The sequence below is a fragment of the Prionailurus bengalensis genome, chromosome B1, assembly GCF_016509475.1.
Source record: "Prionailurus bengalensis isolate Pbe53 chromosome B1, Fcat_Pben_1.1_paternal_pri, whole genome shotgun sequence".
NCBI lineage: Eukaryota > Metazoa > Chordata > Mammalia > Carnivora > Felidae > Prionailurus > Prionailurus bengalensis.
The window spans coordinates 200,124,753-200,143,797 of record NC_057344.1 but is presented as its reverse complement, the minus strand read 5'-3'; the positions used below and the strand labels follow the sequence as shown (position 1 = coordinate 200,143,797).

At 44.8% G+C, this 19,045-nt stretch overlaps 1 protein-coding gene across 4 annotated transcripts in view; it reads left to right on the top strand.

Moving 5' to 3' along the window:
- Positions 1–19,045, top strand: part of STX18 (syntaxin 18) — a 123,386-nt gene that overhangs the window by 37,961 nt on the left and 66,380 nt on the right. The window contains exon 1 of one of the 4 annotated variants that reach the window (XM_043572981.1): positions 4,124–4,184. The exons of 2 other annotated variants lie outside the window; for them this stretch is intronic. The gene's annotated coding sequence lies outside the window, so the exon portion shown is untranslated. Of the gene's footprint in view, positions 1–4,123; positions 4,185–7,217; positions 7,489–19,045 lie in introns of those variants that run through there. One more of the 4 variants, XM_043572980.1, reaches the window with a different exon arrangement.

The window sequence follows — 19,045 nt, the reverse complement described above, 5'->3', positions numbered from 1 at the left end:
CCTTGTCTGTTTACTCCTATATCCTAGTGCCCAATATAATGTCTGACACAAATACCACTCAGTTAATATTTGATGAATGAATGAATGACTACTTTCTTCCTGATTAGCAACAGATATTTTTTTCCTGAGAGATAATAAATATATAAAAAAATAAACCTGATTATATCACTTCCCTGATTAAAAAATTTCCAGTTACCTCTTTAGGAAAAAAAAAATCTCTAATATAGATTGTGAGCCTGATATGATTCAGCTTGGTTCCTTGAACATTTCATGTTCTCTGCCGCATAGCTTTTACGTATGCTGTTCCCTCTGTCTGAAACACCTTTCCTTCCACTGTCTTTGCCAGGCCAATTCCTTATTTTTATTTATTTCTTAGCACAAACATTGCCTTCAGTCGTTTATTCTAGACCCTGGGAATATAAAAGTGAGTAAGACAGGTGCAATCCTTGTCCTCTTGAGGCTTACTTTTCATGGCCCTCCCCCACCCCAGACTAGGTTGGGCACTTCTATTTTATGCTCAGAGTCTCCCTATGAGTTTGTAGAATTTTAATCGTCTGTAATTATATATGTTCAGTGTTCTTCACCCCACCAGACCATAAACCTTTATGCATTTTTGTTCATTTATCCTTTAAAAGAAATTTGAAAAATTCTTTCCCACAAAAATATGTACACACACACACACACGTGTATTTCAAGGTGACATCTATAAGTTGTCATTGTAAGTTTAGTTGAAAGGTTATGGTTTCCAGGATATTATAAAACTTGACATTTTAAAGTGAAACTTTGATCACTCATTTGATCACTCTCTCATACCTCTGTGCAATAAAAATGGGCATGTAAGGGGCGCCTGGGTGGCTCAGTCGGTTAAGCCACCGACTTCGGCTCAGGTCATGATCTCGCAGTCTGTGAGTTCCAGCCCCGCGTCGGGCGCTGTGCTGATGGCTCAGGGCCTGGAGCCCACTTCGGATTCTGTGTCCCTCTGTCTCTGCCCATCCCCTGCTCATGCTCTGTCTCTTTCAAAAATAAATAAAAATTCTTTAAAAAAGCTCTTAAGGCAACAGATGTTTTTAACTAGATCATGTGCAAGTGGGTGAATGTAGCTCTTTTCTAGGCTATGACGGTGTCCAGTATCCACTACGTTCTTCCTTTTCATCTCCTACAACATGAGAGCTAAGAAACGTCGCTTGCATAAATAAATGGACAAGAATGGAAGGAGTTTGTTAGGGCACAGCCACTGCACGCAGTTCTTTGAACTTCCTCTGAGTGACATGCCCAGATGCCCCCGGAACTTTAAAAAATAACCTGTCAGATGACAGCTCAGTGCGATCCTTCCTTCATCGAGTTTAGTGAGAAAAGTCGGGTGCCCGGAGAGCTGCAGCGGGTTTTTCGTCTGGTCAGCGGAGCCGCTCCCGGTCTCAGCTCACCCGGCACGTCCGAGTTTCCTCCGCTAGACGTGTTTATGTGCGTGTAGGACGGTGTCCCGTGGTCAGATTCAGGTGCGGTGACGGCTGCGTCCTTCTTGTACGACGTGGGAGAGGTGCTTGTGGAGGGCGCATGGGAAAGCAGAGCCGGGGGCCGTGGGTTTCAGCAGACCCCCAGGCAGGGCGGCCGCGGGAGCGAGGGTGTGCGGACGCCGAGGGCCTGGACACGGGTCCCCCATACAGGTGTGTGCAGGCGTGCCCTGGCAAGTCCCGCCCGTACCCCCAGGGGTGGCCGCCCCCGGCCTCCTGGGACTCGTGTGTGAGCACGTGAGCTGTTTTGTCAGTCATGGTTTCCTCAACTCCGGGCATCTAGTAAAAGAGCCGTATTTTTCTCTCCTGATCCAGGCGAGAGCTTTCATGTAAAATGTTTATGTAAAACTTGACTTCAAATCTGTTAACCTTTCCAGTTTCCTTTGAAAGGACACAAAAGGGACAATGTTTTCGTTCCTGAACAGTATTCTATGCTATGAAATTAATTTTTAGTTTTCAAGAATGAAAATAGTGGTGTTTCCATGTAAGGTTTTTGACCTAGTAAGCTTGAATTTGCTGCTGAAATAATACTTAAGGTATTTTTAGTACTTTTCAACCTAACGTAATTTTCACAGGATTAAAAGCAATAGTGTTGTCATTTGTGTTCTTTGTACGTGCAGTGATTTTGAGTTACCCTGCGGATACTTTGAGGCCTGTTACGGCTGGAGGGTAAGAGCTGTATGTGCGCGCATCAAATAAGTTCGCTGTATCGCTGCTAAGGAACGTGACCTGCAGGTTGGCGGCTTCATCTTTCTGTTAATGTGCAGATTCTTAATGCTCAGTAGTGTCTTGGAGGTTTCTGTTTTTCTGAAGAAAATCTCATACAGATTTTTGATGGCCTCTAACAATGCTACACTTCTCCAGGAAACCTTATCTTCGGTGGAGCGTCTGGTTTTCCGTGAAGTCGTAATTTTGAATCAGAATTTCCAGCTGTTGCATCTAGTTTTATAGAGCCTGAGTTGAGAATCAAAAGCTAGGTTGTGTATTTAAATACCACAAGTAAATGCTATCTTTCTTTTTATAAAACAGTATGGCAATTGTATTTAAGTATTTCCAATTGGCAGAGTTATTGTTCATGATTTGCTCCAGGAAAAACAAGATGAGTAACAGCTGAACAGCTTTAAGGAGCTACGTTACATTGTAATCCTCTGTCAGTGCCCCGTGGCCCCTGCACCCAGGGTGTCGGCACTGTGACAGGTAAGATATAAAACGTTAGGACTCAGCAGAGCCTTACAGGCCAATTAACCTGACTCTCCTCTTTCCAGATGAGGAAACTGAAGGCTCACTTCACCCGGTATTACAGCAAATTATCCCTAGGTTGAGCCAAAAAATTGGGATTAGTGATACCACGATAATCGTGTTGTTTACTGTTTTAAATGCAGTCGTTCTGCACAGGCACACAAAGTGGGGGGGGGGGGCGAGTACTAATTGGCAGCACTCTTGCTCGACCCCGCCCAGTGCCGGGGCCTGGGGGGCCAGTGAGGGTGAGGCAGAGAGATCCCCTCCTGTCTGGGAGACAGTTTGGCGATGCAGGTCAGGATTTAAAGCTGTTGGTAACTTTTTGCCTTGCCATTCCTCTTTATCTCAGGAATCAGAATCAGATAAAGTTTTGGTATGCAAAAATATTCTGGTATGGTTTAGCAAAAAGATGTTCATTACAGCTTAATTTATCCTTGTGACAAATTAGAGGAAACAGCCTAGTCATTCAGCAATAGAGGAAGTCAAATTATGGTAAATTTAAACAATGAGATGTATATAGCCATGAAAGTAATTTTTAGAAGAAATTTTAATTACATGGGAAAGTGCTCATTATGGTGTCAATTAAAATAAATAGAATATAAACTTGTATACATAATGGTTTCAGTTATAGAAAGGATATGTGCACAAAATGGGTCATAATATATCAAAGCGGTAAAAGCTTATTTCTAGGTGATGATATTATGGGTTGATTTTTTTTTCTTCTTTATATTTTGCATATTTCATAAACCATCCACAACAAGCAGAAAATAAAGTTACAAAACAAGAAATTTGAAATATGGTTGAAGAGGCACATTTTTTTGTAATACCAAGTGATGAAGAACCCACTTTAAAATCCCTTTGAGGATAGGATCATAGGATCGCTGAGGCGGCTGCCCCACCTCTGTCCCTGGGGGTGTGAATCCTAATGGTGGAGGACAGTGCCCCTTCTGGACCATGGACAGCCAGGTGAAATCCACAATAACTGCTGTTTAAATCAACAGTCATTTTATTTGGAAAAAAATAAATTTGAAGAGCCATTTTCCCCCATTGAACGAATATTCCTTTAGTCTTTGATTTAGCAAATGTTTTTGAGTGCCTGGTGCTTGGTTAGTTCTTCTGACTTCACAGTGATGTTCTGCTGCTCGTGATTCTTTTGCTTAGTGATTGTTGAAATTTTCATAAACCTGCTTGCCATAATAGTCTGTTTCACAGGTAACTTGACACGGTTCCTGTTCTCACCTGGCTCAGGTTTAATAATTAAATTGGATTAGCTATGAAATAACGAATGTGTGTGTGTAGAAGCCAGTCGGTGTAATACCTGTGAAGCTGAAAATTCCACTTGAATCGGTGCTGGGCTTGGGGGGATGCAGATTATTGTTACTCTGCAGTACACGGTCAAGCAACTGTGCAAAGTAAATGTTGTTTTTCTGAAAGGTAAGCTTTTCCAGAGCATGATATGGTTTTCTCTGCTTTCAAAAGTCTTTGGAAAAAAAAAAAATCTATGAATATTTTGAAGTCCTCAATTCCACTTCATAATTTCAAATTAATAACTTCTTACTATGTAATTTCATACGTTTTGTACTACCCCCTAGGAAAAAAAAAGTGTTTACTTCAGATATTTTACATTGATTTCAGTTGGTCTCATTCCACATTACAATTATGGCTTTCCATTCCACAAGGTATGGCTTAGAGTTGTGTTTCAAATTTGAAATGGGTTGTGCATTAATAAAGCTACTGTTTTTAATTTAAAAGAAAAGATCTTTTAAGGAAAGTTTGTTAGGCACTGGGGTAAATTTTTGAAATGTTTGTTTTATGTAAATTCAGGAGAGCCTCTCAAATTGTCCCCTGGCTGAGCAGTGGCACCTTTTTTCTTCATTTGCGGGTTTGGCCCGGTTGTGTGTTCTGTTTCACATGCTGTATAACCAAGGAATTCTAGAGCTGGTATATGCCGTCTAGGTGAGCTTTCTGTCTTCTTGCAGAAATAGCCCCAGGCCCTGTGAAATAAATGATGTCTGTGGTCAGAGGCCCTCAGAGAGGGAGATTCCCGTCTCCCCGGTGTTCAGCATCTCTCATTGTCCACATCTTTTTCTCTCTTTTTTCCTCATCTGTTATGAAACCAAGATCTTTATCTTAAGACTTAAACTGCCTTGTTATTTGCCTGATATTTGGGAAAACTAGCCTATACCTATTTGGACATAAGCTAACTGTTACTGTACTTCCTAAATATCCTGATTGCCTGTGCTGTGTTAGCTGATTGTTTTGTCCCAACAATGGTGTTATGTACTAGTGAATTAACGTTACAGAACTGGATTCCTTGGAGAGATTATTAAGTCTTTGATTTTGGATTGGACCAATGACACGAACAGTCCAAACACATGGACTTACTTTTGTTTAGCAGTACAGTAAATATTAATGGACGATTGGGACTGTGCCAGTCATTGCCGGTCATTGCTGAGCATTGAAGATAAAATAAATGGGTGAGATTGTTTCAAAGTACAGGGAGTCTAGTAGGGAACTTTGCTGATACATTGGCAGTAGTCGGCCATGTGGGGTTTATTATTATTGGGCTTGTTATCTTACTTTGCAAGGAAGTAAGAGACTTGCTTCAAATCCGTTTGCTTTTTTTTTTTTTTTTTTTTTTACTCTACGTGATTCCCTCCACTTTTTATTCTTAAAAACAAACAACTTCGAAATTTAGAGAAGATGTGTATAAATAAGTTGTAACTTTATAACGACAAGCAGTATTCACTGAGGTTCTGTGGAGCGAGAGTTAAGTTTGATTTTCCTCGTTAATATCATTAACGTCTTAAGTGACTTTTTCTAACAAGTAGAAAAAAACCTGCAGCATCTGTCCAGTGACAGTAATTAGTAACCATACCTCTTTTTTGACACATATCATATACCTTCAGATGTAAACACCCAGAAATACTTTCTCTGGCTGGGATAGTGTATTGTCTCTCTCTATTCTTGTGTCTCAGAAGGTAGAGTTCATCTTAGTTGACCTCAGTAGGCACAATACGAATTTTGTCCTGGGCATAGTAGATGTATCACAGGACGGTATGACAAGGTGATTCTGAGGACCGGTGGACACATCTTTTACCGGCAGATTTTGTAAGTTCTAGCATGTTAGGCAGTATAGACAGCACTTAAGAACAAAGATTCTGGAGCCACATTCACTGGGTTTTAATCCAGTTACGCTACATGTTAGCTGACTGACATTGGGCACAGTATTTTACTTGTCTGTGCTTCAGTTTCCTCATATGTAAAATAGGGATAATATTATACCTCATAAGGTTGTTGTTGATGAGAATTAACTGAGTTGATATTTTTACGACAGTGTATTTTTATTTTTTATTTGGTTTTTTAAAGTTATTTGGAGAGAGAGAGAGAGAGAGAGAGAGAGAGCATGCATGCATGTGTGCGGGGCGCAGGGAGGGCCAGAGAGAGAGAGAGAATCTCAAGCAGGTTCTGTGCTACCAGTGCAGAGCCTGATGCAGGGCTCAATCTCATGAACCGTGAGATCATGACCTGAGCCCAAATCAAGAGTCAGATGGTTAACCAGCTGAGCCACCCAGGTGCCCCTCCCTATTTGTTTGTTTATTTATTTTTAGGGTTTCTTTTGAGAGAGAGCGCAAGTGAGCATGAGTGGCTGAGGGTAGGGGGGGGGAGAGAGAGAGAGAGAGCACGCGCGAGGCAAAGAAAGAGAAAGAATCCCAAGCAGGCTCTGTGCTGTCAGTGCAGAGCCGGACTTGGAGCTTGAACACACGAACGGTGAGATCACGACCTGAGCGGAAATCAAGAGTCTGACGCTTAACCGATTGAGCCCCCCGGGCTCCCCTTCGTAGGACAGGTTAAAACTGCCCGGTGCATCATGTTCTGTGAGTGCCGGTGAATGAGTAAATAGATGTTCAATCACCTGTTGATGTTTTTTGGTATTTATGACAGAATAATGAAGCAACATTTCTAGTTCTGGGGCCTGGTCAGTCATTGCCGAATAAGTTGAATGATGACTTCATTTTTGTCTAGTTTTCCTTCCCCAACCTCCACGCCTCCCCCCCCCAAAAGTTTTGCTTCATTGATGGTGCATAATAAACATCTTGGAAACTGGAAGTCTGTGCTCTTTGTTGGCATGTTGTCTGATGATCCTGGCACTCCAGCCTGAGCCTCAGAGCTGAGTCAGAGGTCACCCTGTCCTAAACCTGCACCACAGAGGCCTTCTTGTGTCCATCCTGGGGGGCGAGGAGGGGAGTGCCCTGTCTTTCCCGGCTGCCGGGGCTCTCTGGAGCCCGAGGGGGAATCTGGGCCATTGTCCTCTTGCGGGTCTTCGATTATCCATTCCTGCAGCCAGTCAGGGTGGTGGCGCGGGGGTGGCGGGCCCAACCGCAGTCCTCAGAAAGTACGCGGCTTGAAACGCTGGCTTTATGGAATTCGTTTCTGTGTAAACCATGAAGAAGCCAGCTCTTAACGTTGGCTAGGCGTCCGCGAAGCGCCCTCAGACACAGGCCGGTTTGCCTCGGCTGGCGGCTGGCGCGGGAGGGAACCTCCTCCCTGCTTCCTGCGCGGGGCGTGTGAGTCCTTGCTCCGCACGGCCTCCCTGCGCCTGTCCTCTCTGCACGCCCCGAGCGCTTCGGCCTCAGAGCACCGCAGTCTGCACACGGCCCCGCGGTTTGCTGTGGCTGGCGACAGGCCTTTTCGGATTCCAGAACCCACGGCGCGGCGGTTGCCGAGCACGGCAAGGGTGAGAAGGCCAGCGTTTCTGCCCGCTGTTGTGTAGGCAGCATCATGGGAGGCTTGGGAGGACACGCCAAGCTGCTGATTGTCAAACAGCACGCTTCTCCCAGGCCCGGCGGCTGCTGCTGCTGCTGCTGCTCCTCCTCCTCCTCCTCCTCCTCCTCCCCCCCTCCTCCCCTCCTCCCCCTCCCTTCCCCCTCCCCCTCCCCCTCCTCCTCCCCCTCCCCCTCCTCCTCCTCCCCCTCCCCCTCCTCCTCCTCCCCCTCCCCCTCCTCCTCCTCCCCCCCTCCTCCTCCCCCTCCTCCTCCTCCCCTCCCCCTCCTCCCCCCCTCCTCCCCCTCCTCCCCCCTCCCCCTCCCCCTCCCCCTCCCCCTCCTCCTCCTCCTTCTCCTTCTCCTCCTCCTCCTCCTCCTCCTCCTCCGGAGCGCGGGTTAGCACGGTGGGCCGCGTGGGAGCGTGGACCCTGGATCGGGGACGGGCGAGGCTGCCCAGGGCCAGCAGCGATCACTGGCCACGGGCGAGGCCGCCAGGATGAGCAGAGGGGCCTGCGCCCAGGAGCCACGCAGGCCGCAGAGACTGCCGGCCGAGCCGGCCGATCGGCTGGCGTAGCTCGGTGGGCGGCAGGGAGCAGCGTGCAGCGACTGGGCCTCTGGCACCGGGCCTCCTGGTCGAGCCCCGGCTCCCATTGCTGACGCAGCGGCGGCCGCCACGGTATCTGCCCGCGCCGGGTTCCCACGCGGGGACTGACCCGGAGGGGAGAGGCCTCTGCGGGCTTTGGACGCCGCTTCGCCTCGCTGCCCAGGCCGCTGCGTTTCCCCTGACCTCCCTGCTGGCGCTGCTGTTTAAGAAATCGGGCTTCACCTCATCGGTGGCCTTGGGCAGGCCTTCTGACTCTCCGTGTCTTCATTTTGAAATTGAGGATCTTAGCGCTATCTGCTTTACCTTTGTCTCGGGAAGGTAAAGAAGAAACGGAAAAAAAAGGGGGGGGGAAGAAATCTTGTTTTTGAAAGTGCATATGACAAAGAGGTTTTGGCGAAGCCACGCTTATTTAAAGAGATGTAATTCGGGGCGTCTGGGTGGTTTAGTCGTTGGAGCATCTCACTTGGGCTCAGGTCATGAACTTGTGGATCCCGAGTTCGAGCCCCTTGTAGGGCTCTGTGCCAACAGCTCGGAGCCTGGAGCCTGCTTCTGCTTCTGTGTCTCCCTCTGTCTCTGTTGCTCCCCCACTTACTCTCTCTCTCTCTCTCTCTCAAAAATAAAGATTAAAAAAAATGTAATTAATCTACAGGATTTCTTGAAATGACGTAATGTGATGGTCACTGATGTTCTCGTTCACCAGCCCAGTGTTTCAGATTTGGGCAGTTTTTAGGTAGCACCACTGTGCTCTGTCATTTTGTTTTGAACTCTTTCATCCATCCATTTTAACTTGTTCTATTCTTATCGCTAGGGTACTGTGAGACCCTCCTTTAAAATGAAAAATCTTCCTTGTTATAGTAACTCAACAGATTACTTTCCCTAAAAATGAACTTTATTATTGTTTTTTCCTGCTTGTAAATTCACACACGGGTGGGGAAGCTGGAGGTGAACTGGCATGAGGTTACCATTTATTTTTTGCATTTAAATACAGAGTTAAATATACAGGGAAGAAAGACCACAAGAAAGAAGGGCTGTCATCTGTCATGTCTGCCTAAGAGAACATTTAACACCGTTGGCCTGCGGAAAGCCCTTTCCTGGGCATTCGAGGCCTTCGGCTGTTTGCATAGTGCTTGTTGTGTGCCAGGCATTTCTCTGAGCCCTTTGTGGAAAACACCCATTTCATCTTCCCACACCCAGTGAGGTATGTGCTATTAGTTTTTCCCATTTTACAAACGGAGAAACTGAGGCAAAGATAGGTTAAGTATTTGGGAAACAGCTAGTGACTGACTCCAGAGTCCTCTTTCCTGTGCCCTTGTCATCGGTGGTTCTCAGCCCTGCTTCTGGCTTGAAATCCTCTGGAAGCTCGTAGAGGAGGCCAGCGGGGAGAGAAGTACCTTGTACCCTCTTTTCCTGTTTCCGAGGTCCAAGGTCACGCTCCCTCCCTGTTTGTCCAGTCTACCATTCCCCCTTTCCCCCAATTTCATGGCAGATGCAGATGTTTAATGACCTGTTGCGGTTAAGGGCGGACCACTTTATGGTTTAGCTGTGTACAGTGGGGCGCACGGAGGGATGGTACGTCCCACCCGGCACGGCATCTCCCACTCACAAGCACTGGATCGGCAGTTTCTCAGCGGTGATGCAGCGTATCGTTATTCTGCATCAGGGGAGAGCCCGTGTGTGTGCAAAGAGCATGAATAGCTCATTGGACACATGTAATTTTGCATCTGGGGCTAATCTGAGCCTTAGTTTGCTCACCTATAAAATGGGAAGGGTGGTAATATTGTTGTGAAACTACGGAGTGTGCTCTGTCCCGTAGTAGGTTGTTGGAAATAAATGCTCTGTTCTTTCCGTCGTAAATTAAATTCTAGTCACCCATAAAACCGAGATACGAAAGACCGCTTGAAAATACACTGTTCGTTTTCAGTCAGATACAAAAACTCATGGAGCTTCTGGAGCTCAGATGGGCCTCAGGGATCAGGGAATGCAGTCTCGTCCTTTCACAAGCAAGGAAACGAAGCGAGAAGAAGTGACTTGACCAGGAGCACAGTGTGAGCCCAGACGCACGCACGCTTCTTCTGTACCGCATACGTGTACGAGCAGTTGGTTGACAAACGCTTTCTGTTGCCTTGATTGTTGCTACTTTTTACTTCATCACAGTCTATGTTCTGTAACCTTTCGGAAAAACACTTGGGGCCTGGAATATCTGACCCCCAGGGCACACTTTCGCCTGTTAGGTAAAGTCCTAAAGGAAGCCACCACGGGACATGGGGTTAAGGAAGTAGGAGAAAGAGTTTATGTTTACCTTGTCAGTTTTTCCTACAGGAGACAGAGAGGCACCAAGAAAATACCGACAGAACCGTGGTGAAAAGCCCATGAATCTCTTTCCGGTTCTTGTGTTTGCTGTGAAAACGGTGTTGTTACCTCATAAGGTCTCGCTTGTCTGTGGTGAAGAGCAGAGGGGAAAGGGAGGCATTGCAACTCAAGCAGACACTGGCATTTTGTTTCTACTGAACATCATGTTGTTAAAGCTTCAGAAACGGCATTATGCTCTGAGATTATTTTACGACTGAACATCATTTTCTACCGATACTTGAGAATAGATTTGTAGATTTCTGTCCTTGGTGATTACTCGAATTTGAATGAAAAGTGAACCAGTTCATTGACATGTAACATGTATGTCGAATTTGGGACCTGCTTGCTAGGGACGTGTGCAGTCTGCGATGAAGACGCTAAGGTGTGCCGCTTCCTAATGTCAGAATCAAAGTTCCTGATTCCTGTGTTCCATCTCCCCTGCCCAGCCCAGAGCAATCCCCGCTCCCCCCCCCCCCCCCCGAAAGAGTTTTTAGAATCACCAAGGTGACCACAATCTGGAGTCAGGTACGGTGGAGACTACCTATTCTTACCATTTATAATTCCTCATCATTTTCTGTCCCATATACAAGACGTCTCGATTCGCTCAAACCCTGGGGAAATTTTTCCTCTGGAGGACTGTGAAATTAGCTATGGACAGTGTGGGGGTAAATGCCTGTGTCTTTTCCCAAAAAGCGGGTTTCTTAGAGAAGATGATAACTGTCTAGCCGGCTTAGCAGAGCCTAAATTCGCATGGAGAAACACCTATCCAGACCTCGTCAAAGACTTGGATGGTCTGAAAGCAGGAACATTTGTAGTTTGCACCTTACTTGGTGTTCACGATATACTGTACGAGCACTTTGCAAATATTTAATATTGGTTTTTGACATGGCCATCACGATCTTTGTTTCCTGATTCTACACTGAGCTCTTGACCTTTTTTGTGTTTATCTCAACTTTTCCAAAATGCAAAGTCCAAATTAGCATGTTTTAAAAAGTATAGTGGGAACAGAATGTGACTTAACTTTAAAAAATATTCATTATGCAGAAAAAACCTGAAGCTGTGAAATTTAAGTCTCGTGAGAGTTCACCAGATTTCTTCGGAACCTGAGTTTCATAAGCCTTGAAAACTTTGACATCTTACAAACGTTTGAGGGGCTTGTCTTGACCGTCCCTCAGATGCACACATTCTGTCAGGCTGCTGGGGAAGAGAGTGGCTAGGGAGAACGCTGCCCCCTCCCCAGACGTCCCCCACTGGCTTCTAAATCTGAGCGAAACTTCACAGTCAGATGGGGAGAGGAGAATTCAGAATATGTCTCTGTTTTAGTGCGTGAAGTAGAAAGTGATAGTCATCACGGGATGAAGTCTGAGTTCTGATGTGTTGATGGGTCTTCGTATTAAGGCACGGTGAATAGTATTTCCAGTTTCCTAGTGGAAACAAAGTGAGTTCTGCTGGGAGTGGTTCTCCTCATTGTTACTGTTAAATTCTTTGCTCTTTTTATACCGCCTAGATAATGTACAAACACGGTTTGGGTCCTGTGTGTTTCACTTTCTTTTCTTACCAGAAGTGTTCGGTGAGTGTTTTCCCTGAGCAAATCCTTTCCAACAAAGTGTTTAACTTCGTGTGCACACAAATTCAAGAGTCAACTAAACATGTGTTTGATTACTTTATCACAAAGAATGCTACCTCGACTTAAAACAATTCTACTCTGTGGAGAGGGTTCTTTCTGTTCAAAAGAGGGTCCTTATTTCTAAAGAGCAGAGCTCTGATTTTAATTAAATAAGGAGCATTTTATGCAATTTTTTTCTAAAGCTTAAGATTAATTTCTATGGTTACTAGGGATATAAATCTCTAGATTGCTTTAAAACAAAGATTTTTGTTCAGGAGAGAGTTGACAGCTCTTTTTAAGAGAAGCTATTACTTAATTTTACTTTCCTAAGTTTAAACACATAAAAATATTTGTAATGATACCCCAAAGGCATCATAAAAATGTAAAATAATTGTACTCTAAAATATCTAAAATTACAGGAAATAGACCTCATTTTAAAAAATGAACTGGGATTCGTGGCCTGGGAACTGGGGTGTGGCATACTTCAAACCCAGAATCTCTTGTCAGGAGACTTTTTTTTTTTTTTTTTAAATAGTAGAAAAGTCTTTTCTGTTGTCAGTCATACAAACTTTAAAATATATTCATTCTATTAGGAAATATTTCCTTGTCATTTTAATACAAATGTAATACTGTATTACAAATATGGGTATTCTTAGATCCCCTTTGAGAGACAGATTTCTGTCTCTAGAATTAGATGGCATCAGTTGACTGTGGATTAACTATATCCCAGTTACCCTTTAGACTGTTTTTAATGATTATTTTAAAAGTACATAGCCCAGTTTTCTAAGCAGCTCTGAACAAGGACAGCATAAATGGTTTCTAGTGTTTTACTTACCGAGAGTATACTTTCTCTCTGAGTAGATAACTGTTAACTGATAAATTGTTTCTAGGCTAAAAGTACGTAGTATTTTAATAAACGTAGTGCAACATCTATGGAAGTGCAAATCCCCAACTTTTTAAGTAAATGAATTAATACCCTCTTTCCTACTTTAGTACTGTAGTGTCTGTTTGTTTGTTCGTTTTGCTATTTTCATTTACTAAAGTTGTAATTGGGTCTTGTGTAGTAAAACGTCTTCTGTTTATTAGGAAAAGGAAAATTAGATTCACAAAATATTCAGACTGAAGTTTTGAAAGAAATGGCATTTTGTATGTAACATGAATGCTGTTGAGACTAGATATGCTTGTAGTTTAAAACATGCCTGATTCAGGAATGCTTTGCATTAAATGAGTTTATATTTTAAGAGCAAAACGGGGGAGAGAGAAAACTACTTTCCCTCCTTTTTTTTTTTTTTAAGAGAGGAGAAAATTCAGTTGAATGCAGATACTGAAAGTGCTGTAAGCTGTGTGAGCAACGAAAGTAAACACTGATTATTGCAAATGTACATTTGGACCAGTTTACTTTTATCTTTCAAGCGAAACATTTCCCACAGTTTTTGTGGGTTTTTATTTAAGTTGGGAAAACTTTGGAAGTTTGTGTGAAAGTATAAATAAGTTTGTGAAAGTCATGATTAGAGTTTGATAATAAACATGCAAGAAGCAAATTGGGGATCTGTGAAAGTCAGATGTGACATTTAATCATGTTTTCTTCTAAAACACACTGCAGTGAGAGGGGTGTCCATTTCTGTGGATCTGGAACAAAGACTTTGGCTGTAACTGAAAATAAGGGTTAAACGTGAGTTTTTCAATATGGATGAAGTTTAACAATTCTTTTAAGAGCCTTAGTGATTGCTATAGGAATCCCAAAGGGTGCCTCTTTCCAACTATAGGCAGAGAAGTTATATATTTATTTATAGACTCCATTTAAAGAACAAAATGCATACTTGTTTGCCAGGAAAATGTAAACAAGTTTTTACAAAATAAGCATTAAATTTTAGCAGATAGTGAGATTCTTAATTTTGCAAGGAGGAAAAAGTTTTTAGTTGGTTTGATGATTGAAATAGACCACAACCAGAGAGTATAAATAAATAAAAATAATATGTAAAAGCCTTAACCTAAAATATGTTTTCAATGTCCTTGTTAGGGCATTAACCTCACAACTGCAAATTGACATTTTAATTTTAGTTGCTCACACTCCAATTCTTGGGGAAATTTGTTCACTTTTTACTGTAGGGACACTGTAAGTGTAGAAGCATATCACTTTACTAATTATTACATCCAGGCGCTTTTGAAATAGTAATCATCAGATATCGACTAACATGTACTGTAGAGTTTTTGAAAGATTCCTTGAACGTTGTAAAGCTTTACTTTCCTTTTCTTCAGGACACTGCCACCCGGGTCCCTTAAAAGTGCGTATATATGTGTTTGGGTGGACAGTGTTACGTTTTGATGACAATTTTATTGCTTACAAATTGACATGTGGCTTTCACTGAAATTTGTTTCTATGATAAGAAAGGAAATTTTTACATAGTGGTGTTTCAGATGCTTTTACCTAATGATAAAAACTATTAAGACAGATTTAAATTGTATATACTGGTTTTACTTTTAAAGCATTCACACTGAGTTCTGAATATAATATTCGAATATAAGGCTTAAAAATTTTTGTGTCTAAGTAAAACAGTACATCTTAAAAGCAGGCTGAAGAGAGAGGCTTTGATTCTCAAAATCAAGATCTGTATGTAACATATAGCTCGGGATCTAACCATTACTTTTCTAGTTTATTTTATACACAGATTTTTCTCTGGCAAATGATTTATTAGCAACTAATTATGTTATGCCATTTTGAACAGTTATGTAAGAATCAATTTTTATCAGGCTAGTCCCTATTTTATAAAACTTAGCAGTCAGAGATTTTTAGTTTTGTTCTAAATCCAAGAAACCAGTCAATCTTATTTTCGTTTTTTTCAAGCAGAGGATGTTGGAATGTTTTGTGACATTCCTTGAAATGATATTTTCTGCCCTTTTTTTTTTTTTTTTTTGCACATATACGGAAGTACTTATTCATTCCAAAGGAGATCGTAATGAAGGAAAGGGATCTGTATTTTCTTGGAGGACAGGGAACGATGAAACAACGCCTGGACTGTGCTCGGAACTTGAACGTTTGTATTCCTGCTTGAGGCCAGCACGCTTTGCGTTTTATTCCCATTCGCTCCGTTGAAGGATGACTTTGGAGGAAAGGCTGGTGTCTTGTTACCAAGCCGTCTTTCTCAGACCTTCATGATAAAATGCACCCTGAGTCCTTTGCTTTTGTTTTTGCCAGCAGAGAAAAATACATGTTTTAGTGAAGCAAAGCTCTTCCACTTTTGGGGCTTGAGTCTTATCAAGCAGTGTTTTCTGTTGAATGTAAATCATCGGCCTCCATCAGGTGGTATGGAAGTTGAATGTGTGTTCTCCCTTTGTACTGCCCGTCGTTGGTTTCACTCTTCTCCTTGCTGATGTGAAGCAGAAACTGGACGAGGTAGCAGTTTTGATGATGAGATTAGAAGTAGCCAGGCTGACTGTCTCCTGGCTTTTAGAGAACCTTATAAGCTCAGGGCCACCCCTTCCCCTTGTTTAGATATTACTTGCTCTTTTGAGTTTCAGATTACAGGAGCAATTGATCTGCATGACCTATCTTAAGAACTCTAACTTTGCAGTGGAAACTTAAACCAAATGTATATCCTCAAGAGACAAATCATCTTAAAACCAGGCTGTTGTCATTTTGATGTCCTATACGGCTTGTGGAAGAACAGTGTGGTGCAGGGCACCACCTGGTGGACGGGAACGGTACTTGCTGCCGTGGGTGGAAGATTGGGAGAACTAGCCTGTGCCCCGGGCTTGCGCGTGAGGGGATTTGTGTTGTTCCCGGCTCCTAATTTCTACCCAGGGCCAGGATCCCAGGAGAATGAGAGCGGGAGCAGCTGGTGGGATGTCAGTTTTATGTGCGGTCTTCCCACTCCTGTAGGTGTACGTGCTGGTCCTTGTCATCCTCGCAAACGTTTCCTTCTTATGGTTGATATTATAATTCAAATAAAAAGATGGTTTAAAAATGTCAGTGGGGCAGCATTTCCTGTTTTTGAGTGCATTTATTTAACCTTCCTAGTAAGAATCTACCTTTGGGCGGGGCCCCTGGGTGGCTCAGTAGGTGAAGCGTCCGACTTTGGCTCCCGTCATGATCTCGCGGTCCGTGAGTTCAAGCCCCGCGTCGGACACCTCGGAGCCTGGAGCCTGCTTCGGATTCTGTGGCTCCCTCTCTCTCTGCCCCTCCCCTGCTGATGCTCTGTCTCTCTCTGTCTCAAAATAAATTAAAAAATTTAAAAAAGAAAGCTGCCTTTGGGCTAGAACCTGTTTGTGGCCACACACTTGATGCCCTTCACTTTACGCAGGGAGGGTTGCTTTGATCACCAGCTGTGTGCAGTCGTTGGCTGCTTGTTACACGGGGAGTGTGCCTTTGGTATACACTGAGACATTTGCAAAACCCGTGTGAGAAAACTCCGTAGTTTTTTAAACTTTTAATACATCGTAACCACCTGTTTTAGGAACGGCTGTTCCTTCATGTGTATTTTAGAATGACACATTCTTGATAAAATGTATCACTGATTCAGCAGCATTTGCGGAGCTAGGAACCCTGCCAGGCTTTGGGAATCCAAAACGAATCTGACGCAGTTCTTCTTGGACACACGCTTCTAAAAAAGCCTTTTAGGGGCGCCTGGGTGGCGCGGTCGGTTAAGCGTCCGACTTCAGCCAGGTCACGATCTCGCGGTCCGGGAGTTCGAGCCCCGCGTCAGGCTCTGGGCTGATGGCTCGGAGCCTGGAGCCTGTTTCCGATTCTGTGTCTCCCTCTCTCTCTGCCCCTCCCCCGTTCATGCTCTGTCTCTCTCTGTCCCAAAAATGAATAAACGTTAAAAAAAAAAAAAAAAGGAGCTTGGATTGAAAGAAATAGCCGGCTGGGGCGCCTGGGTGGCGCAGTCGGTTAAGCGTCCGACTTCAGCCAGGTCACGATCTCGCCGTCCATGAGTTCGAGCCCCGCGTCGGGCTCTGGGCTGATGGCTCAGAGCCTGGAGCCTGTTTCATATGCTGTGTCTCCCTCTCTCTCTGCCCCTCCCCCGTTCATGCTCTGTCTCTCTCTGTCCGAAAAGTAAATAAACGTTGAAAAAAAAAAATGTTAAAAAAGCCTTTTAATTTTCACCGCAAAAAGGAGCGAACGTATTCCTGGGATACGGAAGGCACTGCCGTGGAGTGGAGGTGTGTTTTACGTGCTTAGTATTTTCTAGCACGGACTGGCCGGCTTTAGAAGACATTTAGCACGGGCTTTTGGAGCTGCTGATAAGTGAAGCGGACTGCTCCGTCTCGGTGAGTTTGGCGTGGGGCAGGCGGTAAAGGGCTCCCTGGAAGCTCTCCTCCGGTCCTCAGCTCAGGTGTTCACATCGAAGGGCCCGAGTTTGGGGGCGCAGGCCGGCGAAGTTAAGAGCGGAGGCTTTGGAGTGTCTTTTGGAACACGGACCTCGGCTTTTCACCTTGCTGGCGGTAGGACCTTGGGCAGGTTCCTCGACGACTCTGTGCCTCGGTTTCCTCGACCGTTTCCCCTCTGTTACGCAAATGCAAGGGCTTCACGCGGCGCCTGACACGTGGTAAACAACAAACGTTTAGGACGCTGATGACACGTTGTAAGGCGGGCGTGTGGTGGCCGTCGTGCCGGTGGTCCGTCCCCGGCCCTGGGGGCCCTGGGGCCCGTGCTTCTCCACCCATCCCTCGGTGTGACTGGTCAGCGTTCCCGTGCTGATGACTCCGCAGACGGGTGGCCGGCTGCTGTCTCTGGGCGCCGAGCTGAAATGCTGCCTTCCGCCCGGAAGTCTGCAGAAAGCTTGTACCCTCCCGTGCTTGTGTCTGTTGGTTGAACCGTGTTTCAACACCAGAGGTTCTTGACCTGAGTTCCTGTGGTTCCGAGTTCCTTAACCGAGTTCCTCTGACTCTCAGAATGGAAAGCAGAAAATGGTTTTGTGCCTGTGGGAATATTTATTTCCTTTAGGCAAGAGATCAGATACAGAGCTTCTGCCAAAGTCTCCGAGGCGTCTGTGCCCTTGAGAAAGGTAAGGAGCCATAAAATATTTCATGATTCTTTCTGGAAGGTGGCCCCAGAAGTTAAGAATATAACTCCCCTGCCTGGAAAATGAAACTCGAATTTGAATTTCACAGTTTGTTTTGTAAGCTGTCTGAATAATTTTAGAGATAGGGCTGGGGTTTTAATTCGAGGAACTAAAATATAAACGGAGTGCGTTTTCCTCTTACCCTCTTGTCAAAGTTCTGAAGGGCACAGTGAGAGCCAGGAGAGGTAAGGGTACGGCTCTCCCACTTGCGACGAAGACCTTGAGCCCGTTATTTTGCCCCTCCCCTCTAGAGAGAGGGAACAATAGTGCCCCCCCCCAGGGTTCTGATGAAGGTCAGGTGGCATCCTTTGCACAAAGTCCTGATAGCTCTTCTCTAATAGCAGGCATTGCATGTGTGTCGTCACCACTTTTGTTGCAAGTTTACCCAGCAACATTTAGGATACGTACAGGCCAGGTACCTCTTTTGTTTCTGGTTTACCTAAATGTTCCTAATTTCTTATGACCAGACTTTCCAAGGTTCTATGCTGAAATCCCTGAGCCAGAAATAACAATAACCCTAATGAATGAGGATCCCAAGTACATATGCCCTTAGACTCCTGCTGAGCACCCAGGAAAGCATAAAAGGATTGAAAAGAAGCAGGGTTTGGTCATAAGGAACTTTGAAGTTGATCGAGCACCAAAAGGTATCTCCGTGTTTGAGTCAAAAGGACGTTGTCGTCTAACCTTCGCAGCGTGTGGGTGAGGAACCGAGGCCCAGAGCAGTGACCCTGAGGTCCTAGAGCTGGCTCCGGAGCGGGGTCCCCCACCCTGCCCGTCCAGCACACCTGCCCAGAAGCACTCTGTGTTCTCCAAAGGAGCCGAATGGGCACGGGTGGCCTGTGGGGTGCAGGTGTGAACGGAGGTGGCGGCGAAAGCGTGCGGCGAGTCTGGAGACAGCTCTTTGGAAG